At 38.5% G+C, this 20,690-nt stretch overlaps 1 pseudogene across 1 annotated transcript; it reads left to right on the forward strand.

Annotated features, from left to right (window-relative positions):
- Nucleotides 1–12,733: 12,733 nt before the first annotated feature.
- Nucleotides 12,734–14,152, forward strand: LOC308621330 (PC-esterase domain-containing protein 1B-like; annotated as a pseudogene). Its single transcript has one exon. The product of its transcript is annotated as a PC-esterase domain-containing protein 1B-like (transcript).
- The last annotated feature ends 6,538 nt before the right edge of the window (nt 14,153–20,690 follow it).

The following is a 20,690-nucleotide window of genomic DNA, read 5'->3' on the forward strand; positions in this document are numbered from 1 at the left end:
TTTCCCTACCAATTTTTAAAACTGTTTAAATGGACTAGAGGTAAGGCATTCCAAGTTCATAATTCATCTCCCTATTATTTCAGTGCTACTCCTTTCCTCCTTTCCCAAACCGAAGAGTTTGATATTGCTTTCTCAAAATTTACCTGTATCTGAAATCATTCTTTTTTCAATAGAAATCATATAAATTACAATCTCTTTATTGGTCCTATCACAAACTATACCTTTCCAAGCAAACCACATTTCACAGTCAAATTAGGGAGGCTCTTATATCTTAATCAAAGCTTAACAGTTTAATCATTCATTAAACATGAGAGTAATTTAGTGTCCTATTATACAATCATTATTGTTTCCTGAAAATCTGATGTGATGAGGTGCAATAAATGTAAACTGAAATATTGCCTGTGGAAGATTATTTATTATTTCTTCTGGCTAAAAACATTCATAACTGAAATTTACTGGTCCATACTCCCTTCATTATAAATATTTTATGTTCTGCCTCAGGGATCCATGTCTTAGCATTTAAATGTCTCAATCTGTGTCAGTAACAGGAAGAACAAGTTCACTGGGTAGAATTTTTGCCCTTTACTTCAGAATGTTACAATAATAATAGGCTATAAATATGTTATAATTATGCCTTTGATCACTGCTGTAGTTTTCTAGTCTGAATGAATTAAATTCAAAACTAAAGCTGAGCTGGTAGACATAAATGACAGTAGTTATCTTAAACTAAGATTTTGCTGAAAGCCATATTAATTAGTGAAAATATTTAGAGTGGCCAGAATAGCAGACCATTTTTCCTCTAACTTCTACCTTAATGTGAAGTAGCACCTATACCTATCACCACGTTTACATATCAATAGTGGTTTATATTTACAATTACATAAAGCTTTATACACTTAGTTGGGGTTTTTTTTGTTTTTGTTTTTTTTTGTTTGTTTTTGTTTTTTGCGGCCTCTCACTGTTGTGGCCTCCCCCGTTGCGGAGCACAGGCTCCGGACGCGCAGGCTCAGCGGCCATGGCTCATGGGCCCAGCTGCTCCGCGGCATGTGGGATCTTCCTGGACCGGGGCACGAACCCATGTCCCCTGCATCAGCAGGTGGACTCTCAACCACTGCACCACCAGGGAAGCCCTACCCTTAGCACTTTTATATCCTGATCACCACAACAACCTTTGAAATACTACAGAGCAGTTGTAAAAACCTGCATTGTCCAAATGAGAAAACTGAGGTCCAGGTAGGTATAGATGTATGATTTTTGTTTTAATTCTTTAATTTTTAATCATGAGATAGTAAAATCATGCAACAATGTGAATCAAATTCCTGTTTTCTGCCCATCTCATCTTATGCAGAGGTTGGTGGAGAGGAGGTGGAGGAGGGGATGGCAGAGTAAAGGACATGAGTAGGTGACAAACAGCAGATGACAGGGAACCCTGCTGGGGAAATGGAGATACGAGACAGAGAGAATGTCCTGCATCACCTGTATTCTCCCAGATCTGTCTCCCTATATAAAGCCTATAGAACAGATCACTGGTAAATTAACTGAGAGATGCCTAGAATCAGTATAATTTTTCTGGAAGTCCCAGCCAGCTATGGGACCAAGAGTTGTCTCACTAATATGAGGCTTATTATAACACTTTTGTTAATGGATATTTTAAACAATTGAAGTATAGTTGATTTACAGTGTTGTGTTAATTTCTGTATAGCACAGTGATTCAGTTATACATACACACACACATATATATATTATTTTTTGTATTCTTTTCCATTATGGTTTATCACAGGATATTGAATATAGTTCCCTGTGCTATACAGTAGGACCCTGTTGTTTATCCATTCTTAGAGCTTGCATCTGCTAACCCCAAATTCTCACTCCAACCTTCCCCCAGCCCCCCTTAGCAACCTGTTCTCTATGTCTGTGAGTTTGTTTCTGTTTCGTAGATAAGTTCATTAGTGTCATATTTTAGATTCTGCATATAAGTGATATCATATAGTATTTGTCTTTCTCTTTCTGACTTACTTCATTTAGTATGATAATCTCTAGGTCCGTCCATGTTGCTGCAAATGACATTATTTCATTCTTTTTATGGCTGAGTAGCAGTCCATTGTATATATGTATCAGACCTTCTTTATCCTGTTAATGGATATTTTAAAGTTCCAATTGGAGGACCTTGCAGAGAGCTTTACCTCACTTCTTCTCTTCCAAATAAATTCTGGACATTGTTTTTGAAAACCACCCTACATATGGGAGCACACAGAAGAAAAAATGAATTTCCTCTTAGTGAAGATTGAAAAGAAAAACTGTACCCTGGTGTTAAATTATCCATACAGGAAAGACATGAAGGAAGGGCTAGCCTCTCTTAGTATATATAAACATGTTGACAGGGAAAATTTCCTGAAGAAATATCATGTAATTTGAAGAAAAGGTGATTTTTATCAGCTTGGATCCAGACCTTTTTGGGCACTGAATTGTCCTACAGTATCCTATGAGCCTTTATGCTTTTAAGAGTATTCCTTGAAACAATGGTTCCTCTAGATATAAATAAGTTTACATGGGCTTCCTCCGCAATGGGAGAGGCCACAACAGTGAGAGCCCCGCTTACCCGAAGATATAAATAAGTAAGTAAGTAAGTAAGTAAGTTTACATGAAAAGAGTATTCTGTGATCAGATTTTCAAATGCTGGTCCTGCAAAATATTCTGTTGACAAAGCAGAGCTGAGTTTACTGCTTACTGTGGTGAGGAAAATGGTTACTTTGACAGTCTTAGTAACATCTTGATCAGCTCAAGATGATGGAGGACAAAGTGAAGACATTTATGAGGTTTAGGGAGTCTGGTTAAAGTTGGGGATTGATTAGGATTGCAAGAGGTTCATGATATAATAGGATTGGTGAGCAGAGTATGGATATGATTTCAAAGAGAATCTTGAAGAGTTAGCCCTACTTTGATACCATATTATCTTTAGAAAGGGTATTTATTCTAATCAGGATAAATGGAATATTTAGATAAATGGATTTTCTGTAAGTTCCTAAAATGAACAACAAAGTTATTTGTAACTGTAACATCCTGGACAATTTTCCTGAAGAGTAAAACCATGTAATGAAGATAGCCACGTAGTAAAGTCATGTTAATATGGAATCTAGACAATAAATGTGCAGGTGTAAAGGGTTCTCAACATAAGTCTAGGAATTCCTGAGTCAAACAAAGTTCAGCAAATGTCTTAATAGTGGTGTTTTTCAGATTCTTTAACACATGAATGGACATGTAATTTTCAAGGAAAAAGTACACAAAAATACTTTTATTTTTTCGTCTGAATATAAAATAAAATGAATTTAGGATATTCATTTTAAAAAGAGGTTGTAAATATAAAACCCAAACAGAGAGTAACTGTAATCCCAGTCTGGCATTTCCCTGCACACAGACAGTAACATCTTAAGCAACTGGAGCAAAGGCACACTGGGCTGGAATTTGGTTCAAGAGTTAAGCACAACCAGAATGCATCAGTGATTAGAATGAAGGTCCACAGCACCAGTAGTCTGAGGAGGAAAGTGAAGCAGATGATACAAAAGAAGGGGAATCCTTCTAGTGGAGATATGTTGCTTAGCTAATCAAATGAGTCGTGCATGTATTTTATGTCTTCAATTTAGCCTACAGTGTCAGTATTGAATTGTTACATAGTGATAATGCTCTTATTAGATGCTACTCTTCTGAGGCAAGAAACACTGCTTACTAAAAGTAAACAACAGTTAAAATAGCATTTTATTTTCATGCACACATAATTTGAATGGCCAAATAGAGCTTGGGTACTTTTTATTAGCCAACAGAACAGGCTAACAACTACAAATAACAGGTCATCTACTTAGTCTGGGATTGGTAAATGCCACTGTAAGATGACTTTCCTTCATTTGATAGTGAAAGGAGTCAGTCCCTTAACTGGAAATGACATGAGCATTTCCACTATTTGATACAAAAAACTAAGTATGGACTTTTGGAGAAACAGTAGAGGGAATAAAGAAAATGTTTAAAATATCCCAAAAATATTTTAATTAATTAAATATTAACTAAGGAAAAAATAGGCTTGATTTTTATGCCAGGAAATACTGAGTTGATTCCAGGAGATACTGAGATGATTCCAGGAGTTCACATAAATGTAATTCTAACTGTGCAATTGCAAATGAAGCTACAGAGGAAGAAAAATTCCAGATATTCTATACAAATCAATTTGGTTTCTGAGCTCAGATTTTAAAGGGACACATATAAAAGCCAAACAGCCCTGGCCCTTCTTGTGGCTGGCCTGAGATGGTGATGTATGCAACACAGCAACCTCCAAGAAAGTACTGAAAAGTAATTCAGATATTTTGGAATTCTCTTAAAAGACACTATGAAAATTACATATACCTTCTCTTACCTCTCATCCATTTTGATGGCAGTTGCTTCCCTAACACCTACCGCCTTCCTGGATTCTTTCTTACACTTCTTCCCTAAAACTCTTTCACTTGTTTTAGTCCAAACTCAAACGCCTATGACCACTTTTTTTTCTAGGACATTTTCTGGTGAAAATAAATTTGATCTTTCTCTGTTCTAGGACCCAAATGGAAATTTCCAAAGCCCAGCCCTAAAGATGCAAGAATAATAAAGAATTCTTCCTTCTTAGAGCTACAGGGGAATGGGGGCTGACCAAAGTCTCAGAATTTGTGTATTAATATCTTTGTCCTCTCCACATGTTCAAAAGATGAGGTGAAAGAAACATAGCCAAGGATTCATATTAGAGGGTGGCAGAGAATTGATAGATTTGGGAAGTCTAAGCACCCAATAAACTGCAAAATTTACACACACACCCCCAACACACACACACACACACACACACACACACACACACACGTCTTTTTAAGCCTTGATCATAGTATGTAGAAGGTAGAGAAGAAAATGTTCTCTGTTTGAGGCCAATAATACATTGACTAATAACAAAAGAGAAAGCAAACCTTTCTTTGGACTGAAAAAAAGAGAAAACATTCGTAAAAGGGAATTAATTGGAGGTGTAGCTAGGGAAGGATAGGTAAGCTTCTGGTCTCAAATTATCTCTAAAGGTCTCTAAGGAACTTGCAAATTAGATCATTAAACCAAACATTGCCAATGACCTTTGAGGGACTGTCAAGAACAATAAAGGGTAATAAAACTGGAGATAAGCAAATACCATCCAATTTTGAAAAATGAGATGAAGGGAGGTTTGCCAATCGAGATAGATAAAAGTTACATTGATTTCAGCTAAGATTTTAGAATATTTAATGTAGATGAATAGTTTTGGAAGCTTAAAGAAGCAATGATCACTAGGAACCAATGAAGGCTCACAAAACAAATCAGACGCCTCTCACTTCTTTCTGTACATCAGGGTCCTGGCAGGGAACAAATGGCACACACAACCAGAGGGTAATTGAGGTGAGTTCACAGCAGGGACTCTTCATAATAGCATGGGGTAGGGTTAAAGGAAACTTAGAGGGATAGTGAAGCAACTGCGGAGAACTGGCACCACCCAACACAGGACTGGCTACATAATTTACAGGGTCAAGGGCAAAATGAAAATGCATAGCCCTTTATTCAAAATCCACTAAGAATTTCAAGACAGGAGCAGCAAAGCATTACCAAGCATGAGGTCCTGGATGACCACACAGGCTGCAAGCCCATTGCAGCCATCTTTGACCCTTAAGTTTCAAGGGTCAAGAAGGGAAACATGTACTAGAACCTGGAGAGAGTTGTAGCTGTATCTTTAGCTGGAGGAGAGTCCACTGGAGAGACAAAAGAAGAGCTAAGCCACTTATACTAATTACTACACTGATGACCTGTGGCTATGAAGAGAGGGAGGTGGTGAAATTCATACCTTAATCCCATTTTTCTCCTGCCCTTCTATAATCTCAGACAATGGAATCCAATTAATATAGTGCATGGAGGACAGGTTCCAGAAGCACTAAACAGGGTGGAGAGTGAATTGGGAGAGGCAGGAAGAATATTTTGCACACATTTATGAAGTCACAATGCTGTTAAATCCATGAAACCTGGTAACCCTACTCTAGAAGGACTTTAGGAAGGTATTTACCACAACTTCTCAGGAGCCCCTTTTGGACAAAATGGACAAAGATGGCCTACAATCAAAGATAATTATATGGATCTATAATAGGTTAAATAATTATATCCAAAGTCTACTGAAAACTAGTACTACCCAGTTTAGCATTTTTGCTACTGACTTGCAGATATAGAACGAATGATTATCAAAGCATGGTTTACAGTTACTGAGTGGGACAGTGACTAACCAGGATGAAAGAATTAGAATCTAAAAAGATCTTGACAGGCTGTAGCAATGGGATAAAAAGATCTTGACCAGTTGGAACAACTGACTAAATATAATAGTAGTACATGTTGGGATTTGCTCTCAGGTTCAAAAGCCAGTGGCACAGGTTTGGGAAAGGGAGACAATACTTACGATATCTGAAAATGACTCAGGCAGTTTAGGGGAAGGTAAAGTCAATGTGGGTCATGAGTGTGGTGGATCCTCAAGAAAAGCAGATTAGGTTTTAGGCAGAATTAATTGAACAAAGGAGATGATAATCCAAAGCTGGGACTGTGTTGATCAAACCACACCTGGAAAACTGGGTTTATTTGAATGTCAGATATGACTCATGATGTACTCTGAGAAGACTAACTAGGATAAGAGAGGAGACTTATGAACTAGGACCAACCACAAAAGCTGGTCTGGCTTTAATAACTGATGCAAATGACAACATGAATGTGACAGTGTTGAGATTACTGCTCAGTCAGCAAACAAAAGAAGAGCAGAGGACATAGATGAGATCAAAGACATACGAGTGGATGTGGCAACTCTTGCCTTAGTTCCTCCCCCTGAGTTTGCAGAGTTAAGAATCTACAAGGACAGAGGACCCTAGAATTAAAAGCTCACTGCCTTTTGAAGGGGGGGGGCATTTTCCCAGAGGGATCCACTTTATTACCATATAAAGAAATTCTTGCTAGGCCACAGGTACATATTTCTGAATGCTCTTTCTTATTTGTCATTACGCCTATTTGAAGAAAGCCAAGTACTAACACAGAATAGAAATTATTCCTTGGTAGTAATAATTGAAGAGATTTGTAGCCTATAATAAGAGACCACTCTGGAGAGTAATGGTATACAAACTATATCCAAATATATTAAAGACTGTCATATGGAAAAATAATTATCATTGTCCTTTACTAAATCAAGAAATAAAACAGTATCATTTTTAAAAATCAGAGAGAGGCATTTTTAACAGTCCCATTTCCTGAGAACAAAATAGACTGCCACGGAAAGCATAAGGTTCCCAATAACTAAACATGAATAACATAGGACATAGTCTAGATGATTCTTTAACAGGCGTGTTATTTAGGCAATTCCAGCATTCAACGGTGTTTAAAGTAGTTTTTAACGATTGCTTCTAATACTGAGCTTCCATAGTTCATTCTTTCTTTCATTCAGTAAGTATTTATTGAGAACCAGCTGCATTCCAACATGGTCTTAAGAACTGAGGATACAACAACAAACAGAAACAAGCCACTTCTCATGGAGCTTAAATTATGATGGCATAGGTAGATAATAAACAAATCATTAATAAAATGTCAGGCCGTAGTGGTAAATGTGAAAAAAATAAAGCAGAGTCAGAAGCTCCGGTGATGGATTAAGAGAAGGAGATAAGGATAAGATGGTCAGTAAAGGCCTCCCTGGCTAATAAGCTCATGTCTTTATCATACTAAATTTCTCTAAATCTTCAATCCTGGTCTCTTCTTCAGGCTCTTATCATTTTTCTTCCTTATACTAATTACCGTCCCTCTGGTTTACTCCTTAACTCCTAAACCCAGAATAAGTTTAATTTTTAAACTCATAAGAATTTAATAGTAAACCTATCATAGTGTAATTTAAGAGCAGGATGTGCCCAATACTTATAATTTCATTTAGAACCATGATGTGGGTATCTTCATACATCTAGGATACAGCACAATTCTTTTTCCCCACCAACCAGTGCTTTGTAATATTTGGGCTCAGGCCTGTCTTCCTAACCTCAGATTTTTATTTCTTTGAGGAAGGGGCACAAACATTTATTTATTTGTGCCTCTTGCCCATCTCAAGAAAGTTTTGTCTCCTCCTTATCTATGTCATTCCTTTTATTTAGTTAATAAATGAAATTTATTGATATTTAATTGGAAATTTTTATTCCATGATACTTTGATGACAACATCTAATCAAATCTACTATTGGACAAAGGGAAGTAAGAAAATAAAGGAGTGTCATACCCCAAGCTTCAAAGCTAAGAGGAAGACAAAACAATTGGATTACAGACCCAAAATAGACACAAGCACATGCACATGCATACACACACATACCCACACACAAAATAGCCTATGACCTTTATTTTTTTCTTTTTCTTTCTTTCTTTTTAAACTAGTGTATTCATATAACTGAAGGACAGGAAGGTATTTGGAGGATCAGAAGGTTGAAAAGATCACTAGGATAAGAAATAATTTTCTGTTAACATAATATGCTAACAAGTTGTTGGTTTAACTTTCTAATCATAGATGCATAGAGTCAGACAATGTAATGAGGTGAAAATTACCTTAACTTTTCCTGCCACCAATACCATCTTAACAGAAACATCTTAGCAAGGTGAAGTTAATTGTACAAGATCATATACCTATTTCCAGAATCAAAAATTAAGTGGATGGAGTTCAGCTCAAGAACAAGAACAATTTACTTTCCTCTTACTCATGGTAACACTGAAATTAAAAAAAAAATTAATTAGCAGTAGTGGAATACAAAACAGAAATCCTGATGACAGTTTAAGAAAATACTAGGAGAGAAAAAGCAGACAGGATCTGATCATTGGAAAAACCATAGCAGAGAAACTATGGCCCCAAATTCCCTAAGTAGAGGGGAGAAGAGCTCTGATGCATTACTGGACTGGCTGCTGAATTATGAGTGGCTAGGGGATCCATTTGGTGCTCACACACTGGCAATCTGGTATTGTCGGGGGGAATGAATGCCCTAGGCAGTGAATGAACTTTTGACATATGGGAGATATGAACTGGGAGATACATTTTTCTCCCCTCATCCTGAGGAAAATTGTCCTGAAACAGAGAAGTTTATACAATCTTTGGAAAGATGATCCCATGAGATAGATCACACTATCAGTTGCAACTGACACCCACAGTGGCCACAGTGGCCAGTCCGGTGATGCATCCCATCATGTCTGTTCTCCTTTCTTCCCTGACTCATTCTTACTCCTCTGGGAATACACTTGCTAATAAATTGGCACATCAGCTTTTTCTTTAAGCTCTTTTCTAGAGAACTTGGTCTAAGGTAAGATGCTTATTATATAATGTTATATGAAAAAGTTACATGAAAAAGTAAGTTACAGAATAATATGGAGAAAGACAAATTTTATGTAACAAAAAGTATAGATATATACATATCTAAATATATTTTTGTCAAGGTATAAAAAGAGGTCTGAATCAACACATAATAAATTTTTGAGAAAGTGTAGGAGTAAAGAAAGACTTTGAATATATATTTTACTTCTCTATTTAAAAGTTTTTAAGGTCATCTATTATATTTGTAATTTCAAAGAACACTAAAAAAGTAAAATATTATAAAATAAGCTATGTGATGGTATAATACTTGAAACTGAACATGTTTCAGATTTTTATATTACTGATAAGAATTTTAGGCATTGAAAAAATAACAGTTGAAAAATGGTCATATTGGAAAATGAGTTAAAGAAAGTAAATGTTCACATCTTTTCTATCTGCTTTAACATTCACTCGTGCTAAATTGAAATTTTTCTGAACTTCTGGTAGGGAATACAACACAAAGCAATGTCTTTCAAGGTTGTGTTTATACAACACAAAAGGAAGTGCAAACCTGTCAATCAGCTGATTTTTTTTTAATCAATGTGAATAAACAATTAAATGAAAACTCTTCTTAAAAATTTAACTGGCTAGATGGCAGTATTTATTTCACCTGTGCTCTGAAGACAGACAAGCTCTTTATATTTACAACAACAAAAAATAGCTCCTTAAGAAAAAAATGAAACTCATCTATTTCCTCTTATTTTATTAGATTAAAATTTTAGTTTCCTGCAATTAGTATTTGGGCATATAAAAGCTACAGTGATATTCTAATAAATATAATACTTCTTTAGCCATACATATGTGTTTTTAAGATGTAGTATAATGGCCTTTTTAAGATATCACCAAAACTTGGTTTAAAAGTTTTTTTCTCCATTTTATGCTGAAAGTGGGAAAATCTCTCCCAAAGAAAGGGTAGCATGTCCATGAAGTAATAGCAATATTAACAGAAGGTGATTATGTAAGTTATTCTAAATTGACTTTAGTTCCATTATGTAGTTATCATATTTAAAATGCAATATAGAAATAACCATTTTGTTTTTATAAAATAACATAAAATTTCAGTTAATTCTTATATGCACTACTGAATAATTTCTATTTGCTTTCTTGGCAGTGAAAAAAAACTATTGGTTTTAGGGGTTCAAAAGTAAATTGCTAAACCAATGTAAACTATACTTTTGTTTGTAGTGAAGGTAAAAGACTTTGAAGATCCCACTGATAACTCTGTAAAATATGAGGAGAAATTACCAAACCAGGTGATTTCTTGCCATATATATATACATATATATATACATATATATATATATATATATGTATATATATATGTATGTATATATATATAAAATAAGAAGTATAGGGTTTCCCTGGTGGTGCAGTGGTTGAGAGTCCGCCTGCCGATGCAGGGGACACGGGTTCGTGCCCTGGTCCGGGAAGATCCCACATGCCGCGGAGCAGCTGGGCCCGTGAGCCATGGTCGCTGAGCCTGCGCGTCCGGAGCCTATGCTCCGCAACGGTAGAGGCCACAACAGTGAGAGGCCCGCGTACCGAAAAAAAAAAAAAAAAAAAAAAAAGAAGTATAGAGGCTCTAAAATAAGCTATTTCACATGAAAGTCTTCATGGCTGATAAATATGACTATCATAGGTATATTTTAAGAGGGGATTGTTTATTAACCTGTTTAAAAAAAAAAAAAAAGGTTAAAAATAGGTCTGGGAAGTTTGCATCCCCAGCCAAGGATCTAGAGGGAGAGGATTTATTCAGCAGGAAGCTCACATCCCTAATCAAGGATGAAGAGGCTCAGGTTGCACTGGCTAGAAGCTCACATCCATGCTTAAAGATGAAGGAAGCCTGCATTATACAACTTCAAGCTTATCCATATCCAAGTGCAGAAGAGACCAGGGTTCATGCAACCAGAAAGGTCATACCCAGGATGTCCATATCTACATCCTAAAGAAGGAAACTGGCCACTTATTCATTGCTCCTGGGAATGTGAAATGGTACAGCCACTTGGGAAAGCAGTCTGAGCATTTCTGAAAGCACTAAATTTGCACCCATCACACAACCCAGCAATCACAGTTCAGGGCTCATCCCAGAGAAATGAAAATCTAGGTTCTCACAAAATCCTGTACAGTAATGTTCGCAGCAGCATGATTTGCAATAGCCAAAAACTGGAAACAACCCAACATACTTTCGGGTGAATGGTTGAAGTGACTGTGACTGTAGTACGTCCATAGCATAGAATAGTGCTCAGCGAATAAAAAAGGAACAGAGTATTGACACATTTCTACCACTGGAAAACTAATTTTCTAATGAAGAAAACAGTATAGGGTTTATAAAGTGGACACACTGGATGAACACCAGAGAATGATGTAGAGGGAAAAAGTTAATCCCCCAAAGTTATATTCTGTACAATCTATTTATACAGAATTCTCGAAATGCAGACAGTTTAGCAATTACCAGGCATTAGGGGAATGGCGCAGGAGGAGTTACCCATGGGGGAAAGCAGGTAAAGGGTATACGAAAATCTCTCTGTATTATTTCTTACAAGTGCATGAGAAACCACAATGAGGTGACAATAAGTAGTTTAATTAAAAGAAAAAAAATAGAGTTGAACACTCTACTATTTGCACTAGACCCGAGTATTCTGCCAATCATTGCTTGTAAATCCTGGTTGTAGATCAGTCCCCAGCGAGATTCTCCCACTGGGAATGGCGTCTCTCCCCTGGCGGAGACATTCCTCAAATGCCTCTAGTAAAGGAGGTGGCAGTACAAAAGGAGAACCAAGCCAGCAATAAAGAAATTCTCAAGTAGAGGTGGGAACGCATACAGGAAGCAAGAGCCAGGGGCAAAAAGAGGCATCTCAGATGCGCCCCATTATTGAGATACTGGTAAAACAAAGAAGGGACAGTGGACTGGATGTGCCCAGAAGTGCAGCGTAATAGCAGTCCAAGCCCGAGATATTAGAAAGCAAGCAGGGATCCGTTGAAAGAGAACGCTCACTGCAATTGAGCGGGGCAGGTTCCCGTGGGGGTCCTGCGCCTCACCTCCGCCAGGCGGAGCCTGAGCGCTGCACAGGCGCCTCCGCGGGTCAGAGGTCACGTCCCGGGCCAAAGTCAGTTTTGGCTGAGGGGGACTTCAGGGCGCCAACAGGGTGCCTCCTTTCTCCTCGCTGCCCGGGACCCCCACGCGGGCAGTAATGCCCGCGCCCAACTGCGCACCGCCCTCTCTTTCCCGTGCACTTCTGCCCTTCCCCAGAGCTCTCCTCCGACCTGCCCGAGGAAAGGCAGGAGCCAGGCCTCCCGCCTGCCCTCCCCCACCATGGCCCACCTGCGGGCTTGCGAAGTTCGGCAGCTGCTGCGCAACAAGTTTGTGGTCGTCATGGGGGACCCCATGCAGGGGGCCGTGTACAAGGACCTGGTGCTCCTGCTGCCGAAAGACTGCCTGCTCTCTTCCAGCCAGCTGAAGGCCGAGGGCGAGGTGAGCTTCGAGCACTATGTGCCGCGGGAGGGCGGAAGGCAGAAACGCCTGCACAGCTGCACGCACTACCGCGACATCCGCAGTTTCTGCTCCGGCCACGACCAGGTGCGTTTCTACTTCCTCACGCATGCGTACTCCGCGTACGTAAAGACGTCCTGGAACACCTGCGTCGGGGCGACCACGCCCCGCACGTGGTGGCCATGAACTCCTGCCTCTGGGACCTCTCCAGGTACGGCCGGGATTTCCCAAGGAGTTACCTGGAGGGCTTAGAGAGTCTGTTTGGCCGCCTGGACAAAGTGCTGCCCGAGGCCTGCCTCCTGGTGTGGAACACGGCCCTGCCAGTGGCGGAGGTCGTCTCCGGGGCTTCCTCCTGCCGGAGGACCTATTCCGAGGTGCGTGCCTGCGGGAAGAAGTGATAGACGCCAACTTCTATGCTCGGCGGAGGCCAGCAGGTACGGCTTCGACATGCTGGACCTGCATTTCCACTTCCGGCATGCAGGACAGCACCGGCAGCGAGATGGCATGCACTGGGACAAGCGCGCACACTGCCACCTCTCCCAGCTGCTGCTGGCGCATCCGGCCGACGCCTGGGGCGTGGACCTCCCCTGCCGCTACCTCGTGGGCAGGTGGATCAAGGATGGTCCCACCAGGGGACTTCCAGGCCCGGTGGACGGTAGGCAGCCCCGGGACAGCAGAGGTGACCCAGGCGAACATCCCTTGTCCTGGTTCCCAGCCACATCCGCATGCCTCCGCGGCAACCTTTGGAACCCTTTCCCCAGGCGCGACCTCCGTTCCAGCACTACCTCCAAGGCACCTGTGTGCCCTACCACTCAGCTTCACAGCACGGGCAGTTCTCCAGTGATTCTTCAGCGTGCCAGGTCAGATACACACTGGCGAAGCAAACTCGATGATTGTCTGGGAGACACGTGTGGGCCCGATTCGCAGAGCTGCTACCCAACATCGGAGCAGAAGGTCGCCTCCCTACCCTCCCCAGTGCCCCAGTGGGCTATGCAGACGCCAGTGAAGGCACACCAACAGATGGACCCAGGCACACCCAGAGGCAAGACCCCAGTAGCCAGACCTAGACCTGGGCTCCTTCCCAACGTAGTCAATAGGCTGGACAGACTGCCCGACTTCTCTCACTCAGGCGTGGCCTTCAGCAACCCTGCAATGGTGAGGACTCCTTCACTCTCTTACTTTCACCGGTCAGCAACCTCACACATTCTTCTTTGCCAGAGCCTTCACCCCACTTCTTGCTGAGGGGGCAAGAACCCAGACCATCACACCATTCTCCTCTTAACGTTTGTGCAGAAATGAGCTCTAAATGAAAAAGTACACACACGGTTAAGCCTTGCCTAAATATAAGTCTTCCAACAGTATTCTCCCTCGACATTTTTTCTGAAAAGAAAAAGGGAAAAATTTTGAACCTTAAGACTTACCAAAACGTTTCTAGTGACTTCAGTATCACCATTAGTTTTTACATACATTTATAGAACTTACTCCCCAAAGCTTTCACCACAAATTGTCTTGCACATTCCTTAATTAAATTTATCTGTGCTTCAACATAATATTTATCCTTAAAAAAAGTATTCCATTCACTAACACAAGAGTTTTTATTTTCTGTTAGAGACATATTTTCTACTGTTGAGCTCATCAAATACCTAGCATATTTTAAAAAATAGACTTCATTTTTTAGAGCAATTGTAGATTCATAGCAAAATTGAGAGGAAAGTAGAGAGTTCTCATATACTTCCCATACACAGCCTCCCCCAGTATCAATATCCCACACCAAAATTGTACATTTGTTTACCTTCAGTGAAACTACACTGATGCATCATTTCACCCAAAGTCCATTTTACACATTAGGGTGCACTGTTGGTGTTGTACATTCTATGGTTTTTGACAGATGTATAATGACATGTATAGTATCATACAGAATAGTTTTATTGCCCTAAAATTCCTGTCTGCTCCTCTTCTTCATTCCTCCCCCATCCAACCCCTTGCAACCACCCATCCATAATGGTCTCCAGAGTTTTGTGTTTCCCAGAATGTTATATAGTTCGAATCATACAGTAAGTAGCCTTTTCAGATTGGCTTCTTTTACTCAGTAATTTGCCTTTAAGTTTCTTTCATGACTTGATAGCTCAGTTGTTTCTAGTGGTAAAAAGTATTCTGTTGTCTGAATGTACCACTGTTTATCCAGTCACCTGCTGAAGGACATCTTAGGTGCTGCCAAGTTTTGGAAGTTATGAAAAAAGCTGCTGTAAACATTCATGTGCAGGTTTTTGTGTGGATATAAGTTTTCAGCTCCTTTGAGTTAATATCAAGGAATGCAGTTGGTGGATCACATGGTGAGAGTATGTTTAGTTTTGTAAGAAAATGCCAAACTACCTTCCAAAATGACTCTACCATTTTGCATCCCATCAGCAACTAATAAGAGTTCCTGTTATTCTACATCCTCACCAACATTTGGTGTTGTCACTGTTTGGATTTTCACCATTCTAATAAGCACAAGGTATCTTGTTGTTTCAGTCTGCACTTCCCTAAGGACATTATATTGAGCTTATTTATTACTTATTAATTATTATTATTACATTTATTTATCATTATTCATAAGCTTATTTGCCATCTGTATATATTCTTTGATGAAGTGCCCATTTTTAATGAGCTGTTCCTTTTCTTATTGAGTCTTAAGATTTCTTTGTATATTTTGGATAACAGTATTTAATCATATGTCTTTTAGAAGTAACTCCCAGGCTGTGGCTTATCTTCTCATTCTCCTGGTGGTGTCTGTTGCAGAGGAGAAGTTTTTAATTTTGAGGAAGTCCAACGTATCAGTTTCTTTCATGGATTGTGCCATTTGTGTTGTATCTAAAAATTTATCACCAAACCCAAGGTCATCTAGATTTTCTCTTGTGTTATGTTCTAGGAGTGTTTTAGTTTTGCATTTTACATTTAGGTCTATGATCCATTTTGAGTTAATATTTGTGAAGTGTATAAAGTCTGTGTCTGGATTCATTTTTTTTGCATGTGGATCCAGTTCTTCTCACACCAGTTGTTGCCTGAAGTGTCTGTCCTCCAACTTTTTTTTCTCCTTTAATGTTGTATTGGCTATTCTTATTCTCTTGTCTTTTTATGTAAACTTTAAAATCAGTTTGTCAGTAGCCACAAATAGCTTGCTGGGATTTTCATTAGGATTACAATGAATCTATATCAGGTTGGGAAGAACTGACATCTTGACAGTAGTCTGTCTTCCTATCCATGAATGTGGAATATCTCTCCATATATTTAGTTCTTTGATTTCTTTCATCAAGATTTCATAGTTTTCCTCCTATAGATATCTTGTACATATTTTGTTATGTTTATACTATGTCGTTTAGGGGGATGTTAATGTGAATGGTATTGCGTTTTTTATTTCAAGTTACAAGTTTTCATTGCCCGTATATAAGAAAGCAATTGACTTTTGTATATTTACCTTGTATCGTACAACCTTACTATAATTGCTTCTTGGTTCCAGGAGTATTTTTTTTGATTCTCTCAGATTTTCTACAGACAGTTATGTCATCTGTTAACAAGTACAGTTTATTTCTTCCTTCCCAATTTGTATATGATCTATTTCCTTTTCTTGTCTTGTAGTGTTAGCTAGGGCTTCCTATGATGTTGAAAAGGAGTGGCTAGAGGGGATATCCTTGCCTTTCTCCTGATCTTGGGGAGAAAGCTTATAGTTCCTCACCATTAAGTAAGATGTTAACTGTAGATTTTTGTGTATGTTTTTAATTAAGTTGAGGATGGTCTCCTCAATTTCTAGTTTGCTAAGTTTTCTTCATGAATGGGACTGGATTTTGTAAAAGGCGTTCTCCGCATGTACGAATATGATTATGTGATTTTTCTTCTTGTTGATGTGATGGATTATGTTAATTTTATTTTTGGATGTTGAACCAGCTTTGCATCTAAAATAAATCCCACTTGGTCATAGTGTAAAATTATCTTTATACATTGTCGATTTGATTTGCTAATATTTTGTTGAGGATTATTGCATCTATATTCTTGAAAGATATTTGTCTGTAATTTTCTATTATTGTAATGTTTTTGTCTGGTTTGGTATTAGAGTACTGCTGGCCTTATAGAATGAGGCCATCTACTTCTATCTTCCAGAAGAAATTCTAGACAACGAGTATAATTTCTTCCCTAAACATTTGGTAGAATTCACCAGTGATCTCATCTGGGCCTGGTGCTTTCTGTTTTGGAAGGTTATTAATTGTTGACTCAATTTCTTCTATAAATCTAGGCCTATTCAGATTGTCTATTTTGTCTTCTGTGAATGTTGACAGATTGCATCTTTCAAGAAATTGGTCCATTTCATCTATATTAACAAATTTGTGGGTATAGAGTTGTTCATAATGTTCCTTAATTATTCAATTCTTTTAATGTCCATGAGGTCTGTAGTGATGCCCCCCCTTTCATTTTTGATATTAGTAATTTTTGTCCTCTCTCTTCTTTTAGTTTTCCAGGCTATTGTTGATCTTTTCAAAGAACCAGCTTTTGGTTCCATGATTTTCTATATGGATTTTCTATTTTCAATTTCTTTGATTTTTGCTCTAATTTTTATTATTTTATTTTTTATTATTTTATTATTTATTTTTATTATTTCTCATTTAGATTTAATTTCCTTTTCTTTTTCTAGTTCTCTAAGGCACAAGCCTCGATTATTGATTATTAGATCTTTCTTCTTTTTTAATACTTGCAATCAATGCTATAAATTTCACTTTAAGCACTGTTTTCACTGCATCCCCCAAATTTTGATAAATTGTATTTTCATTTTCATTTAGTTAAAATATTTTAAAATTTCTCTTGAGAGTTTTTCTTTGAGCCATGTATTATTTAGTAATGTGCTGTTTAATCTACAACTATTTGGGGATTTTTCAGCTATCTTTCTGTAATTGATTTCTAGGATAATTCCACTATAGTCTGAGAGCAGACATTGTATGCTTTCTATTCTTTCAAATTTGTTAAGGTATATTTTTATGGGTCAGAATGTAGTCTATCTTGGTGAATGTTCCATGTGAGCTTAATAAGAATGTTTATTCTGCTCTTGTTGAATGAAGTATTCTGTACATGGCATTTATATTCAGTTACTTTATGGTTCTGTGGAGTTCAATTATGGTATGGTATGGAGTTCAACTTAGTTTCTGCTTGCTGGATCTGTCCATTACTGATAGAAGGTCTTGAAGTTTCCAACTATGATGGTGGATTCATCTGTTTCTTCTTGCAATTCTACCAGTTTTTGCCTCCTGTATTTTGATGCTCTCTTGTTAAGTGCATATCTAATAAAGATTGTCATGCCTTCTTAGAGAATTGACTCTTTATCATTATGCCGTGCCCTTCTTTATCCCTGATAATTTTCCTTGCTTTGACATCAGCTTGCCTCATCTAGTGTTAACATGATATATCTTTCTCCATCCCTTAACGTTTAATCTACATGTGTCTTTATATTTAAACCAGGTTTCTTATATATGACATAAAGTTGGGTCTTTTGATCCACTCTCACAATCTATTAATTGGACTTTTTTTTTTTGCGGTATGTGGGCCTCTCACTGCTGTGGCCTCTCCCATCACGGAGCACAAGCTCCAGATGCGCAGGCTCAGCGGCCATGGCTCACAGGCCCAGCCGCTCCGTGGCATGTGGGATCCTCCCGGACCGGGGCACAAACCCACGTCCATTGGCAGGCGGACTCTCAACCACTGCGCCACCAGGGAAGCCCTATTAATTGGTCTTTTAATTGGTTTATTTTGAGCATTGACTTTTAATGTGGTTATTGATATATTTTGATTAACATCTTCCCAATTTGTAACTGTTTTCTATTTGTTGCCCTTGTTCTTTGTTCTTGCTTTTGTCTTCCACTCTTTTCCTGTCTTTCATGGTTTTAATCAAGCATTTTTATGATTCTATTTTTCTTCTTTTTTAGCATATCAATTATTACTTCAGTTTTTAACCTTTTAAAGTGGCTGCTCTAGAGTTTTCAGTATACATTACAACTTATCCAACTTTACTTTCAGATAAACCTATATTGCTTCATGGGTACAGCAAGGTTATCCATACATTGAAGACCTTGTTGCTATTATTATTTTAAACAAACTGTTATAGGTTAAATCAATCATGAACAAAAAATAAAAGTTTTTATTTTACTTTCACTCATCCTTTCCCTAATGCTCTTCTTTTCTTTATACAGATTGAGTTTCTGACATGTTATTTTCCTTTTCTCTAGAAAACTCTTTTTTTAACATTTCTTGCAAAGTAAGTCCTTGCTGGCAACAAATTCCTTAAATTTTTGTCTGAGAAAGTATGTCTCCCGCACTTTGAAGGATAATTTCATAGGATACAAAACTCTAGGTTAGTGTTTCCTTGTTTTTCTCTCTCTAAACTTTATATATTTAACTTCACTCTCTTCTTGTTTGTATAATTTCTGAGGAGAAGTTTGATGTAATTTTTATCCTTGCTCCTCTACAGGTAAGGTGCTTCCTCTGGCTTCTTTTAAGATTTTTTTCTTTATCTTTGATTTTCTGCAGTTTAAATATGATATGCCTAGATGTAGATTTTTTTTTTTTTTACATTTATCCTGTTTGATGTTATCTGAGCTTCCTGGATATGTGGTTTAGTGTCTGGTATTAATTTGCAGAAATTTTCGGCCTTTATTGCTTCAGATATTTCTTTGGTTCCTTTTTTTCTTCTTCTCTGGTATTTCCATTATGCTTATGTTAAATCTTTTATAATTGTTCTACTGTTCTTGGATATTTTGTGATATTGTTTTCAGCCTTTTTTCTCTTTGCTTTTTAGTTCTGGAATTTCTGTGGACATATCCTCAAGCTCACTGATTCTTCCCTCAGCCATGTCATTCTGCTAATGGGCTCATCAAAGGCATTCTTCATTTCTGTTACAGCATTTTTTTTTTTTTTCAGTATGCGGGCCTCTCACTGTTGTGGCCTCTCCCATTGCGGGGCACAGGCTCCGGACGTGCAGGCTCAGTGGCCATGGCTCATGGGCCCAGCCACTCTGCAGCATGCGGGATCTTCCCGGACCGGGGCACAAACCCATGTCCCGTGCATTGGCAGGCGGACTCTCAACCACTGCACCACCAGGGAAGCCAAGTTACAGCATTTTTTTATATCTATAATTCTTTTTTATTCTGTCTTAGAATTTCTGTCTCTCTGCTTACATTACCCATCTTTTCTTGCATGTTGTCTGCTTTTTCCTTTAGAGCCTTTAGCGCCTTAATCATAGTTGTTTTAAATTCCTAGTCTGGTACTTCTAACAACTCTACCATATCTGATCTGGTTCTGATGCTTGCTCTGTGTTTTTTTTTTAACATCTTTATTGGAGTATAACTGCTTTACAGTGGTGTGTCAGTTTCTGCTTTATACCGTGAATCAGCTATACATATACATATATCCCCATATCTCCTCCCTCTTGCATCTCCCTCCCACCCTCCCTATCCCACCCCTCCAGGTGGTCACAAAGCACCAAGCTGATCTCCCTGTGCTATGTGGTTGCTTCCTGTATTTTTAAACTGTGGTTTTTGCCTTTTAGTATGCTTGAAATGTTTTTGTTGAAAGCTGGACATGATGTACTGGGTAAAATAACTATGATTAATAAGCCTTTAGTGATATGGTGGTAGGGTGGGGATGGGGGCAGGAAGCATTCTATAGTCCTATGATTAAGTCTCCATCTTTCAGTGAGCCTGAGCCCCTGGACTGTGACCTTCATGAATGCTTTTCAGTTTCCCCCACTTAGATGGGACAG

This window comes from Mesoplodon bidens (assembly GCF_964165515.1).
Source record: "Mesoplodon bidens genome assembly, chromosome: 8".
In the NCBI taxonomy this organism is placed as follows: domain Eukaryota; kingdom Metazoa; phylum Chordata; class Mammalia; order Artiodactyla; family Ziphiidae; genus Mesoplodon; species Mesoplodon bidens.